Source organism: Bombus pascuorum, chromosome 9 (assembly GCF_905332965.1).
Source record: "Bombus pascuorum chromosome 9, iyBomPasc1.1, whole genome shotgun sequence".
Lineage (NCBI taxonomy): Eukaryota > Metazoa > Arthropoda > Insecta > Hymenoptera > Apidae > Bombus > Bombus pascuorum.
This window is the reverse complement of record NC_083496.1, coordinates 10903716-10921887: the sequence shown is the minus strand read 5'-3', so window position 1 is coordinate 10921887 and position 18172 is coordinate 10903716. Positions and strand designations below refer to the sequence as shown.

At 36.7% G+C, this 18172-nt stretch overlaps 1 protein-coding gene across 2 annotated transcripts in view; it reads left to right on the top strand.

Annotated features, from left to right (window-relative positions):
- LOC132910479 (glutamate receptor ionotropic, kainate 2-like) overlaps window positions 1–18172 on the top strand; it is a 153582-nt gene that overhangs the window by 78812 nt on the left and 56598 nt on the right. Inside the window, exon 1 of one of the 2 annotated variants that reach the window (XM_060966212.1) lies at window positions 3772–4255. The exons of the other annotated variant lie outside the window; for it this stretch is intronic. The gene's annotated coding sequence lies outside the window, so the exon portion shown is untranslated. Of the gene's footprint in view, window positions 1–3771; window positions 4256–18172 lie in introns of those variants that run through there. 2 annotated transcript variants of the gene reach the window in all.

The following is an 18172-nucleotide window of genomic DNA, read 5'->3' as shown; positions in this document are numbered from 1 at the left end:
CAACTTGTAGACTGGTGACTAAGTTTTGTTTCTTTTCGAGTTGGTGTTTGACTCTTCTCTCACTGAGATTTGACTGACTTTTCGCTCTCATGAATTTACGGAGGAAAGCTCGGTGTGGGTATGATTTCTAAACGAAGAAAGCTGATTCGTTATTCACACTTTTCGTTAGGAAAGTGAGGGTAACGACCCACGATGCCCATTGCTTATGACCAACGTTAATGAATGAAGATAGGAGAAGGAAGAATAAACAAATAAACCTAAGGATTGCTCTATAGGCCATTCATAAATCGAATATTCTTGCAGGATTAGAGATTCCTGCAAGTGAATAAGATTAAGTTATAAACATTCCGTTGAAAAGATTCCGTTTATTGTGGTTTCTTAGCTTTATTGAGGATCTTACGCGACGTAACATTCCTCATTCGGCAAAATAATTTCATAAATTAAACTCGATATATTTGCTATAATATTTTATTGAACTTACCTAAATTATGTTTTTATCGTCATCGCTTTCAATATTTAATCGATAGTTTCGAGGAATGACTTGGTCGTTCGAGAAATTCAGCAGTTTAAAATAGTGTGATCTTAGTTCGTACATGTAATCTGTATCCCCACTTCGATAATGCTTTCATATTTTGTAATCCTTTTAGACAGCAGCTTCAAATGTTATTTATTTTTTTTTTACTACGCTTCTTCTAATCACAGAAGCGTCAAGCTCTTTTAATTTGATTATGAACTTCAAATACGCCTTTTTTCACACGATTTTAGCTATCTTTGCGCTTCAAATTCCATAAGTACGGTTCGCTTTTGTAAATTTCGTCGAATTCTTTCACCCATTCTTGATGAGTGGGGAATATAATTTCGTACATTTATTATTATTTCGTATCTTATTGCATGTTTTGATTACGCGTGAATTGTGAACTTTAATTTACGGCGTCCCAACACGCTCCGGTATATCTTTACAGGCTATTTTGGCACAGTCATATCGAATGATTTTTCATATTTGCTCCGGTTGCCTTCACAGGCCAAAATAACTGCACAGTTTTATCAGACACACGTATTTGCGCAACCGTGTCTGTGCAGTCATAACTGACAGACTTACCAGGATATTTGTAGCCGGTTTTATAGAATGAATGGCGTATCCACGAAATTTCGTGACATCTTCCGGCTTCGTTTCCTCGTCGCAACGATTCAACGAGCAACGGAGAAATTATATTCACCGAATAATTTTAACGTCGTTTGCCACGTATCAAATAACGCCACCGCGCAAGTCTAGAAAAATAATTTACATTGTAGCGACAAATAGGCACCTTTGAGCATACTTCTCTTCCTTTCCGGCCGTTATGAAAGTTTTCGCTCTTAAAATCGACGCGCGAACCTCTGTCACGTGTAATTCCAGCAGGCTCTTTTCCGCAAACTTGGGCGAGTTTGAATTTCCTACGCGAAGGTGCGACGCCTTCTTAAAAAATCATATTCCTCGTTAAATTACTTCCTGCATACACGGACCTATTAAAGGGCCATAGTTACTTTAACTTTGACACTGCATAACTGCGGAGCCCGCAACTCACTCTGGAGCAATTAACTTGAGACTGCGTCGATAGAAACGCGTCGCACCGCGTACGAACGTGTTTGTTTTTGCAGTTAACCAATTAACGCGTGTCGAACATCCCAGCCGAGGGGAACAATGAAATTGCAATTAACCGTCGCGTGGTATAAGTAGATAATACCCAGGTGCAACTCCAGAGGCTCGCGAGAGGAATAGATGAAACATATCATCGGGAATCCTTCGTAATCGCCACTTAATTGCTCTCCGTAGGTGCTTCCAACAACGCGAAAACACTTCAATGCTTGCTGTATTCCTCGTGTTTCCAGGTTCGCTGAAAATCCCTGGGCTAGTCGTATAAATTCTTGCGTACGATTTTGTAAAATATCGTTGATAAATTAAGTTACGATTTCGATTGTGAATTGTCCTGAATTGATTGAATTCGTCCTGTTTTTATAAACATATCGTGTTACGTCGGCCGACCCTCTACCTAGACCTGGACACACGTTGTGGGCAAAATGGCAATCAGATATCTTCACATCTTTATTGCGTACCCTCAATAGTCTTAAGTACTCATAAATCTCAGGAATTTTCTAGTTAAGTTCCTTCAGACCAAACAAATATTCTTTCTAAAGTTTATTGTGTACTACGGGAAGATACAGGAAAGTTGATTTTTCTCACCTTCATTATCTTCCGTTAACGACTTTCTCTCGAGGGCGACTAAGACCCTTCCTAGTCCACCAACCGTCTTATTATCCAATCAGAAGCAATGTCTATTGCCCTCACTTTCCTAGCCAAAATTGTCATCAACAAATCCGATGGTTCGCTAGATAGTTCGCTAGATGGTGCGCTAGACACACTCATCCTTAGCTTTCCTCCGCCACAGCATCGTCACCGAACTTCACTGATTTTCCATCTTTCGAACAGTCAACACCTCTGACCGGGTATCCATCCTAAAATTAGTCACCTACTTAACTTATACATACGCACCAGTGTAACTATCTTCATTACAAGTTGTCGGAATAAACTGTAACTTATAACTTGTTATATCAGTGTCATCTTCAATTTAACTACCTCTGTTATCCTAACCGAAACAGAGGATCGATCATTTCGCGGCGTCGATTGTCTAATCGTAACGGGAATTTACGACTCCCGTTGACGTGCTTCCTCGCGATCGCGTCTTTCCGCAAGTGAACGAAACATATCGCATATATTGTACTGGACAAATTTATGTCACAACCCAATATTATTATTAAGTCATTTCATTTATACGATGTTACATTATAAGTTATATTTCTTTTTTATATGAGAAGAATTTAAAATTCCAATTCATTTTTATGCCTTCCTCGCGTGATCTTCATTTTGAGATCGATACTGCCCGAACGACTGCTTTTTGACCTGATTAGCGATAAAAATTTTATTTTCACACACCGGTGAAATGTCAGGATTTTGAGTTGAAAGCTCGGTTTATCGAGCGTCGAGAGGTTTGAACGTAAGAATAGATGGTAAAATGTAAAATCCTTTTTAGGTTATGCACTCTTGAGAAGCACATACGTTTAGATGCATTGCTTGATATACGGGGTGTTCATAATGAAATTCTCGGCCACATTTCATTCTTATGTTTATTACGGTATTACTATACGCCATTTTTCAAACATTTTATAGATTCGTTGGGAAGGCCTCCATTTTTCCTACAGTTTTTCATTTTCCTCGTTCTGCCCTCCTCGCGTTTGTGACACATTCGAGCTACATTTTATGAGTCCAGCTTTCTACTTTCAATTTCATATTCTTTCTACGCCCGATGAATGTAGTGCACAACATTCAAGGATGAAATACTACCATTTTTCTTTCGGAGTATAACATTTCAACACCTTAAATCGATTGAGCAAAATACACACCTACTCATTCTCGAGCCTCATTATCAAGATTCAGTTCACACGTCTCATTATTCCTATCATTTTCCAAAATTTATCTGCATTCGTTCGTCACGTTTGTCTCGTCTTACTTAGCCGACCCAATGAATGCGCTCTTAGCCTCACTCTACGAAACCGGTGAATTTGACGAAAATAAATATGTGTCGTAACACATCCACGTGGCGTCCAATTAATTTCCCGCTTCTCGCGGTTTCTTGCGTATCTGTAGTTTCGCAGCTGCGCAAAAAGCCCCGGCGCAGTTTATAATTCAATGACTCGGTAATTTTACGTTCAACAACTAAAAGCATTTCGACCGCATAATAGTTTCATAATTGGAGTGCCTCCGGCAAGGGAATTTTTAATCGAATTTTGCAATTCCCCTCTGTAATTCGGTGCCTTGTTAATTCGATCGAGACGCCCGTGAACCCGAACGTTAATCGAACAACGAAAAGAAAATCGAACGAATGAATAAACTCGGATGCGCACGAGGAGAATCGCGACGCGTGTTGAGGTATTTCTCGGGGCGAGTCGAAACGGGCGACGTCGGTCGCTGTGTATTTAGGCTGGTCCATGCTAAATTTAAATCAGTTCGTAGCGAGGCCACCGAACGCGATACTCCACCATCCCATTGATTTCCCGTAGCTGTCCGAGGTGTCTCGCTGTTCGAGAATCTTCTGGGGCTGAAATCGAGACGCGGTGAATATTCTTGGTTCGTTCATATTCGAATTGAACACACGGTCAGAAATGGAAGGATGAAAGGAGCCGCGTGTTCCGCGGTGTATGAATGACTGCAAGTAATTAGGTAAGTGTCTCTTTTGCTTTCTGGTTTCGTGTTTGGAATTCGTATTTGGATATATTCGTGGGGTAATTGAAGTGAGCTTCGAGTTCTATGTAATGGAAAATACATATTTCTTGTTATTTTATTAGTTTTATCGAATGAAATAAAAAATTGTTCGTTTCAATCTACTCGAAGTTTATTTGATGTGTAAAATTTGGTACTGTGATATGTAACTACGTATTTGTGGTATAGCTAGAATACTAAGCAATTATATAATAATATAATGATATTAAGAATAAAGAAATAATATTTCTTATTGTTTTATTAGTTACATTGAGTGTAACAGAATAATGTTCGTTGGATGGAATATGTGAATACAGTTTCATTCGGGTAGAAACGAAATTTCATTGGACCGCGATTATATTGTTTGCGATTTATCATGCAGAAAATCTGGTCTCGATGTTGGTGCAGATTAAAAGAACAGATCGGACAAAACGATTTCACTTGATCGCTGATACAGTTGGTGAAATTTCGCTTGAAAAGAATAACGTTTTGTGCAAAAAGTTTCATTCGATGTAAAAGCGAGATACACCAACGCTTTGTTAACAAAAAAATGCTCGTGGCAGATTCATGACACGCGATATTTAACGAAAAATTTTTCAATACAAATTTCATCTAACAACGAATAAACGATTCACCCTCAGATTACTTTTATTTGCCACAATCATTACCGAGTATTTGAAATATTTCTTCCTTTCGTTCTTCGGAATAAAATTTAGAATGACGAGTATTTAACACTTTCGAAATAAACAAGCTAGAAGTGATACAATAGAATGGCATTGAAGAAACAGGAAAAATCGTGGCAGATACTCGTGAAGATTCATCGAAAGGCGCCAGAACACCAGTCTGTCGATAACTGCGAGTTTTCACTCGATCGCGCCGATCGTATCGAAACGAGGCCGTCAGTACGTCTTTAACAACACCGACACTCGACATCTGCCTTTTTAACGATCGTGATCCACGTAATTCTGGGGAAATATCCGAGCCCCGTTCTCCGTACTCGTTCAGCCGAGCTTCTCCTCGCTCGTTCCTTCGACTCGGCAATTATGTTGAGTTCAGCTGCAATTAAGCTCTAGTTTGGCCCGTAAGTGGCGCATCTAGAGCTACTATTACCGATAAATTTATAGCCTATCGATATCTTATAAGCACGGGGAGGCTAGTTACGGATCGGGTAAATGTAAATTGTCGACGAAAGGACTTGAGCCTCGTAATAACGTATCTATTGATCAATAAAAGAATGGGAAAGAGCGATCGAATCGATCGGAGAACTTGGTGAGAATTTGTTGTGAAATTTATGAAACCAACAGTTTTCTTTGTTAATGGAAATTATTGGAGGTCTGTACAATTTTCTGGTGTTAGCAGTGTGGAATGCAGAGGCATGATCGTGATTAAAACGACAGATTACGAAGCTACGATGAATCGGTATTTATCAAAGCCTTTTTGAAAAATAATGTTTTATAGAATTGACAGATTCAATGAAAAGAGCACATCTGCGTCAATTTTAGGTTTCTTGTATCATTGATTAATTCTTGCAATTGATTCTCCGTCTTTTAGTATTTGTGGTATCATATACGTTTTATTGAACACGATTATATAAAATTGATTATATAAGATCTTCATAAAAACGCATAACAAATTTTACGTTTCCCTTTCACGAATCATTAAAGCGATGAAAGAAGAGAGAAACAAGAACTGGAACAAACCGAATTTGTTAATTATTTACGAGAAGGATAAGATCCCTCAAAGTGTATCATGATGATTTTAGATTTTTCTAATTGGAAAGGAACTTGGAACAGTTAATACCAACGAAACAATGAACTTTTAAAAGATCAGTTTCAGAAAACTCACAGAAGAGATCAAGCTTTAGACTTAAAATTACTTTTCAAAAATTAGCTTGATCTTTGAATTTACAGGCCATATACATAACTTGCGCGGTATCTAGCTGCTCAGCAGAATTCGAATTACGTATTTCTAACACAAATAAGAAAAAATTTGCCGCGAATTGCTCGTTCTTCCGTAGGAACTGAAAATTCATATAAGCGGAGAACTCTTCCCCTATTCCAATTATTTTCGACTTTATCCGCGTTAGAAGCCAGTTTCCGTGCGTTGCGCCCCGGCTAATTGGAACATTCTAATTTCTCGCGTTCTGTTGTTTTCATGTCCGCTGACATCGCTAATTCCAATTTCCCTCGTTGCATTGTAACAATTCACTCGGCGTAGCTGGCCGTAACCGTAAAGATCGAAAGCTTCTAGAAATTCTCCGTGAACTCGTGCCCCCTTGCCATTTCACTCTTTCGAATCGGCAGCATTCGAGACGCCCTCGTACGTTCTCTCGTCGTACGACCGGTGTTTTTCCTCTGATTTTGCGGCCACGAGAAATCGTGATATTCATAATCCAGGCAATGCGAAAGGGGAGGACTTGAATTTCCAGTGAAGGTTGCTCGACGAACCTAAAGTCCGATATTCGATTCAATTTCTGCGAAGGGTAGCAGTGGTCAGAAGGGCTCGAATCGAGACCAATGGCTTGCTGTGCTGTGTTGGCCGTTTCTAGTCCAGTGCTCGAATCGAGCCTCGATCGAACGCGAGTATCTCACGCTAGCTGAACTCTCTGCTGTGTAAAAAGAAGAGTCGACTTTATGGTCGTGAGCGTATCGGCCACCTGTTTTTAACCGGCAGTTCCCATGGCTGGGATATTTTCTTGTTCCACCCTTTTTTCCCTTTCCTTTTTGTAATCTTCTCTGCAGTTTAATTTTTATAGGTGAAAAGTAAATTAGGCAGTGTATTGTTTACTGGGACTGCTATCTCTTGATTTTCATGTTTCTTTTTACACCCTCACGAATATATTGGAAGAAGATAATCAAGAAAATTTAAGTGGTCCTAGATATATCTACGATCATACACCGGCTCGCGAAAGTAAATGAATATTTAGCGTAGACAATTTTTATGTTCACGTTGTATGTGTCATACAAAACATTTTGAAATTTCGATAGCACCGTAATGGGCCATGATTATACTGGTTATAAGGTTTACTTCAAACATATACTTAGAATTAGTAATTTATAAAAATTCACAGTATGAACAGTTTCCTTAAACTTTTTATTATAAAATAAATAATTGGTCGTTTAAATAATTTTGTGAATTTAATTTAAACGTACGTTTGCAATAAATGCTTTTGTTGCGACCTCTCAACTAGTAGTTGGCTATCAGTTAAATTGTAATTGTTTGGTTGGTGTCGCGAACCTTGAACGATATTATCGCCCAAGGTGGAAGGTTCATTAGGAGTTCTGATATGATTATGATTTTGTTGGATCTTTATTTTGAAGTATTAGTATCATTGTGACTTTGAAGTCTTCTAGAATGATTGCGATTTTGAAGTCTCCTAGTATGATTGTGATTTCAAAGTAGTGTCTACTTCGAAGTCTCTTTTGAAGTGTCTCTTGAAGTGCGTCTTTTGAAGCGTTGTTTGATCTAGGGGTGTGTTTTCGTCAACGTGTCCTGACTGTCGAAATGTCGTGGATGTCTCGCAAGTGGTACGTCTTGTGTGTACCTGGTCGAGGGTGCATAGCGCAAAATACCGTTGATGATATCGTCTGATAATTGTCGAATTCTCATTTGGTACCGTGAATAAGTTTACGACACGTCGTTACTTCCGCTATATACGTCCGCTACTGAGCGGAGCCGTCAAGCGCTTAAAATGCTAATTAAATCGTCGACGTAGTCCGAATCGTAAACTTTATACTGTGCAATGTGGAAAAATTCTAACTTTTCAAAAATAGCAGATCTGCTGTCCGTATCGTAAACTTGGATTTGTTTCAAACTTCGATCATGATAATCGTATCATGCGAAATCATATCATATCATGCAAATTTTCACAAGTAATCGTATACTTTCGTGAACTAACGTATATCGAATCGCAACCATGCATGAATATAAAATTTTTATTAGTCGATTAGTTGTTTCAAATCTATACTTGATCATCATATCAGATTGATACTTTACGTTAATTATCACGTTTCGTATAAATGTCCTAGCACTTATGAACAGTATCGAGTATTCGTACAGAAAGATCCATCAATGTAATACTTGTATCTTTTGATTATGTAATAGTATGCAATGTACTTAATTTGTCAATTGCGAATCGAAAGATAGTATATCTTGGCCGGTAAAGCGAATAAAAAAAATGTAATTATGGCAATATAGCCAGACTAGATTAATCACGTTGCTCCCATGTTTCGGAGTAAACAAGTAAATATTGAAAGAGAACGTTCGTTCCGTAAGAACGAAACACATTACGCGATTGTTGGCCAAAATTGCAGACATTGCTCTGACATCTTGCGAAATCTCATTTCCAAACATTGAACGTGACAAAGGACCGGCATGCGAGAACAGCAGAGAAAAGAGATTTGCCGCAATGCAACAATACTCGTTGTAACAATGTTGCATCGCAGCCCCTATTATCGTAAATTTCGACTCGTATGAGCAAACGGTATTGTTGTAATGGCACAGCCAGTTTTCGGAACAATGCGTAAGATTTAATATCGATCGCGGGAGAAAATAGCTGGAAAGCGTAGGCAAACGTGCCGAGTAACACTCTTTGGGGCCTGACTTGACAAGAAAAATATTGCGAATGGCACTGCCAAAGGTTTGAAAACGGTAGAAATTTCACGGCAATTTTAGACCTTTCACTGGCATTTTTAGGAAGTCTCTATGAAACGCAAAAATGGACCTGTGTTTGTCGTGCGCCGCCTTGTCGACAACAATAAAAGTACGATTGTTAGTTCGGTCTCGAAACGATAAAAATATCTGTAATATTCGACGAGTCGGTTGGATATCGATCTCTCTACAAGCCGTTGTATTGTTGTGCCTTTCCTGCAAAAACATTCCGATAACAATACTGCCCAGCGATTTGATTAGATTTCAAACGTAATTTCACGCTGATACGACGTATCGCAGGTAATAAACAAAATTATTTTTTAATTGCTACAAAGATAGTCGGCTTACCGTTGCCCTTGATTCGATGTAATGTATAAATAATTATACGTTACTAATAAACTCAGCGTCCTTTTAAATGATATTGTTTCAATACCCATGGGAGATTTTCATCATAAATAAAATTTATGAATTGAGAAATCATATCGTCATTTATTTCATTGTTTAATTAAATATCGATGTAACATTAAATCAACATTGCATTGAAACTTAATTTTTTCTTCTTGTTACTATTAATTTTGATCGAGATTATTATACGCAAAATCCGTTTTCGATAAAATTGGCCATGAATAAAACGATAATTAATTAAACGATTTTTCGAAGAATCGCATATTATTGGTTATAATTTCTTTGGAACGAGCAGTGAAGGATAGAGGATTAGTGAAAAACGAAAGAGTGGATGATATAAAGCAATTTTAACAAGTTTCTAGTCAGCCGCGTGCCGTTTCTCTACGGCTGTCCTGCGACAAAGTACACAGAGCGCGAAAAGAGCGTGAAAGTAGTCCTTTGATGTCAAGCACAGTGAATATGGCAGCGTTTGCAACGCTTTATGCTCTTGGAAAGGAAAACGCTTAGTACGGATTTGCGGTTTTGTTTACAATCGAAATTCACCGAATATCCTTTTCTTTCGACTCCCCCGTTTCGTTGAGTCGCTCTTGAAGGAGAAAATTTTCTTCTGCGAAATATGAACTAATTTAGTGTATAATAATTAGTAGAAGTTAATAGAATTATTAATGCTAGTTTATTAAATTTCTGAATTTAATATCAGTCAAGTACGTATAATAATAAATTGCCTTTTCTCTATAGAAGTAATGCACACAATACAGAGTCATTATCTCGATGAAACTTATCGCAACTCTGTTGGCTATGCCAGGAACAATCGCGTTGTTAAACTAACATCGAATCAAAATTACCAAAAGTTTCGATCAGAAATTGAATTTTAAGTCATAACTCATAACGAATGTTTCACCGAGAACTTTCTTCACTTTCTTTTGCCATTTGTCCTTGTTTGTAGTAATACAGCTATGTTATCTTTCCGTTAGTTTTCTCGTGTTATATCGCGTGATATATGACTGAAATCGTTATTTAAACGATAGGGGTAAGAAGTACATAATTTATGTGACGCAGCCAGTTTCAATTTCTACTTTATCATGACAATAATTACGATCAATTTTTTGAAACTTATTTGACTTTAATATGCTCGGTATAACACTAAAATCCAAAGAAAAATTCTAATGATCGAAATAGATTTCTTTATACAATGTATTTATTTATGATACGTTTGATATTTTACGATATTTCAAAGGAAACACACTATTTTTTTTATAGTCGAAATTTATGTCATCGACGTTCGTGTCGTCAAACACGCGATGTGGGTTTAGTTAAATAAAACCGTATTTCTTTCTTCCCCATTCCATAACTAAACCTACAACATGGAACGATAGTCATTCTACCAGCATTCAAGTTTTATCAAAGGAAAGGAAGCGCACAGACATTTCACGAATAATACTGCAATTAACTTCAGCCACTCGAACATGTCGGTGGAGCACGAAGAATGCGTTAGAAGCACAATGCTCGTTCAACTATCGACTGGCAATTTCAAGTTCCAAAACGGGAACACGTAATTGAGGAACAAGAAAAATTTCCTCTCTATAAATGCGGAAAACTTCAATTTCGTCGAGACTCTAAAATTCGAAATAAAAGGAAACGAGCAATTAAGAGAGCACAAGAGAACGAAAAAATCGACGCAATCATAGCAATAACTGGCTGCACCCAGAGGGTAACATCGAATTTGTTTCTTGATATGGTTCGATTCACTTTCATTCCCACGTGTATCTTACACATCGATTCCAGTTACGTTTTCATCAAGATACATTGCTTGGTACAATGGTATTCGGTTAAAAGCATCTCTACACTCACCTGTTTTGAATAAAATGTAATTTAATTACAAAATCACAAGTAAGAACTATGTGTTGATAAATAATGATTACATTCCGTACATCGTTAACTGCTTGGTATCGATGCCACTGCTGGATGCATGCAGCGGTGACAAAGTGTTATTATTCTGCTATATTATTATATTTTTATATGATTACATTTATTTTAAAAGAGTAGTAGATGTAGAATGAAATACTGGCATCTGCAAGTATGAAACACGTTAGGGTGTAAAAAAAAATAATTGTTTAACAAAATTTCTATCAAAATAGCCTGACATCATAAAAGATATAACTTAGAAAAAAAACGAAGCTGGCACCCCGCTGGGGGTAGCCGCCCACATGCTATATTATTTTTTATTTATATTTTTTTTCTTCACCAACAAGATATAACACTTTACCAAATGTCCGCAAGGACAAATTGTAAAATAACCAAAAAAAAAAAAAAAAAATAGCCTGACAGAATTCTTTATGAATCGCATATTCAATGTTAACATACCGTTGATCAGTTTTTAAATAACAAATATTGCTTTTAACCATTAGCTAGTTATTAATTTGTATATTTTATCATCACTCATCTAGTTTTGTCACCAATCGGCTAAAATATCCGGATATTTTCGAACGGTAGTATAAGTAGCGAAAGACGAATCAACGAGAATATGAGATGCAAGCATTAATTTTATCAGACTACCCCTTCATACTGTATACGTATAATGTAATAAATCAAGGGATAAAAGGCATTGAAAAATTTCAGGAATTAATCATCGATAACGAACGATGGAATTATGATTATACGCTTGCTAGATCGTTGGGTATGCATTGAAATGAATACCGTTAATTTATTTCACGTGAAAAGAATTTTTCTTGTTATTTCGATAGTGCGAGTGGAATAATTACGTTGTTCCTTTTAGAGAGATACATGGCTAAATTAATAAAACTCTGCCCTACTTTAATCCACGACTTGAAATATGTTGGAAAAATGTATATGTACATATACGAATAATATGAGCGAAATTACAGAGAACAAACGTTTTTTCTCGTAATTTAGGCAAGAATCTCAATCACAATTAATTAAATGGAGTGCAGCTCGTTTTATAATACGTATCATATCAGAAAAAAGAAGCAATTATTAAAAATCCTTTAATTGAGTAGATGTTTAGGATTAAATTAAAGAATTAAATGAAATATTCCAATAACTGCGATGTATCTTGCACCTATTGTCAACAGTTAATGCTATCCTTTCTCTACTGATCTATTCTCCTCTTTAAATTAAGATTTTCATTAAGTTTAAGTGTTCGTTTTTCTTCGTTCAATTTTGAAATACGTGATCGCTACTCTGTAACAACCTGTATAACGTAACTTTATTTCAAAGTTAAAACGAAGAACTTGAAATATTTGAACGAATTATATTTGTTCTTCAAAAATGAACAAAGGACATTTTAATTAAGGAGAACAATAATCGTAATTTTCTGAACCAATATTTTAACTAAAAAGGATAGTGTTCCTACTAGTTGATTGTGAATGTTTATGTAATTTTATATTTTATGAACATAATTAAAGAAATAGGCTCTAAATAGAAATTTGTTTCGTCTATTACATATTGCAATATGTATTCCTTGTATTTTGCTTATTTTATACATTCCTACAATAGCATTTTGTAGATTTTTGGAACCTTGAATTTCCTAAAAATCTATAAATATCCACAGTCTAGTTATTAGCAATAATTTATCAAAATTGTCTTAATTTTCGAGCTCCGTCACAAATTCTCCAATGTGTGGATTCTAGATTTGACATTTCAATTCTCCAAGCCTGCAAATCACAACTCTAGTTTCCTAATACTCCATATCCAACCTATATACATTATACATGTATCTAATCTACATGTACATAACGGATTCTCCACAATTTCACATAGAATCATTGATTCACGTTATCCGTCTCGTTCACTCGTGAATACTCGCGAATACCGAATTCGGTCGTGTCGACAGGATGCTCTCACTTGAAAACAACTATTGAAGAACAAATGTAGCCGATGATAATTACGATAAGATACGAATGGTCGTCGACATACTTGATGTGGCCGGCGGCATTGCAATGACCCAAGAGGAAGCAAAAGACTCGAGGGGGTTGAAAAGTGTCAATTGAATGAATTTCACCGTTCGCAGATCATTACAGTGCCCAACAGCTCCCTACCGACGGAACAGCGACTTTAATGAAGGTTGACACAGATTTTCAACGAGCCAAAGGGTGACCGAGGGTGTTTCTGTATCCGATAAAAATCGCACCCAGTTCAGATCGCCTGTCGGGCTTTCTTCATCTTGACCTTCTTTCGCTCGAGCTCGAATCAATTCGCCGGTATTTTTCGCCAAAGTACAGAAAACTCGTGAATGGCCAACTTTTCTGTTAAATAAATGGCCCCTTCCGTTTCCATCGGTGAGGACAGGAAAGTTCGTTTTGAAGCATCCAATCGAAATCAAACAAATGGTTTCAAACTTCGGCATTAACTTTCACTTTGAATTTTCTTTGTAGTTTACAGTGGCTCACGAAAGTATTTGAACACCTTCTATGCAATATAATATATGTGTTATGCGAAACACTTTGAAGTTTCATTTAGATTGTAATGAGGCACGATTATCATAATTATATCGACAAAATTTGGAATGAAGACTAAAAGTAGATATAAAAATTATGTGATGTTTGATGCAACTATAGGTTTCGCAGATATCGTAAAAGTATCGAGACAGCTAATTACTCATTATATCAATAAGTCTCAATATTCTGCATTTATTGCATATTTTTGGGAATATTGTGCAAGTACAGGTGGTGTCGAATATTAATATCATATCGACATAAAATAAAATTTAGGAAAAATTGCGAAACAATTTTGCGAAACGGTTTACACGTTTTCAATTAAAGTGATGATTTTTTGTTAAATTTCCGAACACATTGTTCTGTGGGGAAACCGACCTGAATCGTATTATCGAAATGTAACTCTCATCGAAACGTAAAATGCACGATTTGTCCGGAGAAAATAAATTTTTGACTGCGTTAATTCATTTAACTTTCGACGAGAACACGGAAGTTGTTTTCAGCCGGCTTTCAATAATCGACAATGCAAACTCTGACGCGTTTCCTGCACATCCTTAATCCATTTCACGCACTCGGACGTTTTCTTTTTGTGCGATTACAACTCGTTAATGTCAACATGATAAAAATTAAAAATATTTTTAGGAAACTTCTACACAAACTACGTAATAGCATATAACTTTAAAGTAATAATATCCTTTTCCAATTTCTTTACACATAATCACTAAATAATCTGAAGAATGTAAAAATATGCATTATATTTTTTGATAAATGGACGAAGACTTTGAAAGAACAGGATAAATAAGTTACCTGATCTACCTACAAAATAGTACACATATCGTTATATATTATATATATTACGTAAATCAATGTTACAGATATGCTTTTTTGAAGAAATACGAACGAATCTATTACACAATCTAATGCATTGCAAATAAAACAAAGGAATACAGATTAAATACGAAAAGAGAAGAAAATGCTAGAAAATATGAAAGGGCGAGGTTCGACAAGCACGCAGCTCGCATTCAACCGTTTGCAGTCGTTTTGATAAATTTTAAATCGATTAAAAGATTCTCTATGTTCCACGTGATTGCAGTTCCTATAATGCTTTCATTCAATAGATGCAGTTCGCTTTCAAATATCAACTCCCCTAGGAATAGCCTGGATCTGCTCTTCCGCGAACCTTTTAATCGTGGATTTCATTACTTAATTAAAAATCGCGTGAAATGTTTGGATCGGCCCGGTTTGCGCGCACTACGGATATGAATTACCTCAATTTGTTCCATTCAGACTCGTCGGACGGGACGGGTTTCCGGCTACCTATATACGTTTCATGAACACAAACTCTAAGCGAACGGGTTCAACCAACGAGCGGCACTGGTGCCATTCGTTATTTTTAAGAGGGTCAGAACGTCAGCCGCGGAGGAAACTTGTCACGCGATCTCGTCGTTAAATAACCGACATTAAAACCATTGGTCGTTTTCCACCGTGAAATGTTCGCAGTTGAAACATTCAAATTTACACTGTGCTGCAATTCCGGCAGGTTCCGCTTCAGATTACGCGTCGTTGCAGCGCACGGATCGCAAGCCAAGCTTCCAGTTTGCTCGTCTTACGATTTCTGACTCTAAACTATAGATATAAAATTCGGAAGTTCCAACAATTCACAAAGTCTTAAAGTCCGAAGTTCAGAAAGTTCAACTTGTAAAGTTCTTGCTTAATTCAAAGTTCTGATTTGTACGTAGTTCAAACTTTTCGAAAGTTGTGCACAAAAATGCTAATTCTAAAGATCCGAAAGTTCGATTCCTAGATTGGAAGTAATTTTAAAGGTTCTGTATGTGTCAAATCCTTATACTGGGGGTGTCGCAGCGTTTCCCGGTCAAACGTTGTTAGCATATTCTGTAAGTTAAGACGAGAGAAAAAAGTCATATGAACACATATCACTGGGAGCATTGTTAAAGAAATATAGGAAAAAGCGATATATGAAAAGAACGGTAACGACCGTGCGTTGCTACGGTACAAAATATGAATAAGTCAGAAATATTTACATTCAGTAGTAGTCAGAAAGTATCGTAATACTTTCATGATTCCAGCTTCACGAGTAATAAACGAGAACTTCAAAGAGTAATAAATTCAATTTTTTGCTGTATGCCAATCTTGTATTGACAGTAATGCTGAACATTTTGAAATGGAATTTTAGCTGGAGTTGTAGGTGTATTATAATACCTTTTCACTGCTACTAGATGTAAATGTTTCTGGTCTATTCATACTTTATACCGTAGTAACGCACGTTCCTATATATTTCTTTGTTACAATTCTTTAACAATCCTTCCAATAATATATGTTTATGACATTTTTTCCTTGTTTAAACTTATAAAATATACTGACAACGTTTGACGGAAAAATTAGAGCACCCTGTATAAAGGCCTTGTTTTATTTTCAAGACTTGTACCAGTGTTGAGAAAGGTTTATGCGATCTGGAAATTTCTAAATTTCCAGGGACATGCCTTTCTATTGCCACTTCTAAGGGTTTATTGTATCGGTTAACAGCGGTTTGCAATCAATTACGTCGCATGAGATGGTCCGTGTGACGTCCCTTGTTTTCTGACCACCAAGGTTCCGCGTACCCTTATTCAGACACTCAATAAATGTAAGGCCCCACCATAAACTGAATCTTTTAACTTAATCCTCTAAGCACTTTCGCTTTACGGATGGTCCTTAGAGCAGTCCTTAGGTTTATTGTGCGCCCTTATAAATCTAACGGAAAAAGCGGACTTTTACCATCAACAAGTCACTCACGAGCCACGTTGACAGGAAGGTTTCTCCTCTTATCTTCATTCATTAATATTGGCTATAATCAATGGGCATGGCGGATCGTTACCCTTGCTTTTCCTAACGAAGAGTGTGAACAACGAATCCGCTTTCTTCGTTCAAAAATTACACCCACACCGAGCTTTCCTCCGTAATTTCATGAGAGCAAACAGTCAGTCAAATCTCAGCGAGAGAAGAGTCAAACACCAACTTGGAAGAAGTCAATATTCAAACACCAACTTGAAAAGAGTCAAAACTTAGTCACCACTCGACAAATTGCTAATACCTATACGAGTCGAACACTTTGAATCTGATTGTGAAAAATATTATAATTCGACATTGTAACCTAATCCACAAATATCTCCGAATATTTATGTAATCAGTGAAATCAATGGTTGGAAATAAAATATATATTATAACCTGTTAACCGCAGTATTATACCAACTCAACTACCCCTATTATCCCAACAGAAATAAGGCGATCGATCTGTTCATCGCGTCGATTACTATAATCGTAACGGGAATTTACGACTCCCGTTGACGCGTTTCCTCGCGATCGTGTCTCTCCACAACTGGTCGACTTTACACAATCTTTATGCTGCTATGCCTCCCCGAAAAAGAAATGTTACTCCGCGGCTCCTTACCTTTTATTCTTTCAATAGATATAATAATATAGACACATTTTAAATAATGGGAACGTTATTACAAAAAAAAAAACTGGAAACTACAATTAACAAAATAATAACAAGGTTTTGGTATAAATATACGCGTGTTGCGATAGGAAGTTTTATTTATTTGTAGATATTATGGTATGAAAATTAATATTTCATTAAAAAATTATGCCGCCTCCCCTGCCAATAGTCCACGCCTCCCGGGTTGAAACCGCTCGTCTAACAAGCAAATAATGATACGTATCATAGTGAATGAGACCTCATTCTAAACTTTACATATTACAATTTGTTTCGTTGTTTTATCATGTGAATATTTGCTCAATTGTATTGTATATATTGCAAGCATACAACACATTTCGTGTACTGCATACATTACAAATATTGTGTGTGTGTGCGCGCGCGCGTGTGTGTACACGTGCAATTATGCATAATTATGTATGAACCTAATAAGTAGACGTTCAAATAGAAGTGTCAGTGTAAATGCATACTACGAGTGCATAATAGAAGTAGTAAATAGTGCAAGTGCAGCTACGCAACGTATATGCTAGTCCAAATGCAAGTACAAGTTCGGGAGCAAGTGCTTTACGCATGTGCAAACATGAGTGTAAGTACAAGTGTACGATATAGGTGTAAGTGTTAGAGTAAGTTTATAGCGCCAATGTAAATGCATTCTGCAAGCACAGGTGCATAGTGCAAGTACAAGTGCAAGTACAAGTGCAAGTGCAAGTGCATATTCATATTGCGAATACAAGTGCAAATGATAATAATACAATCCAATATTGGATAAAGTTTCCTACAGTAAATTAGATAAATTTATAGCAAGTGAAGGTAATTAATTTACACGGTCTATGGTTAAGAGATGAATCACAAAATTAACACAAACATAAGAAATAT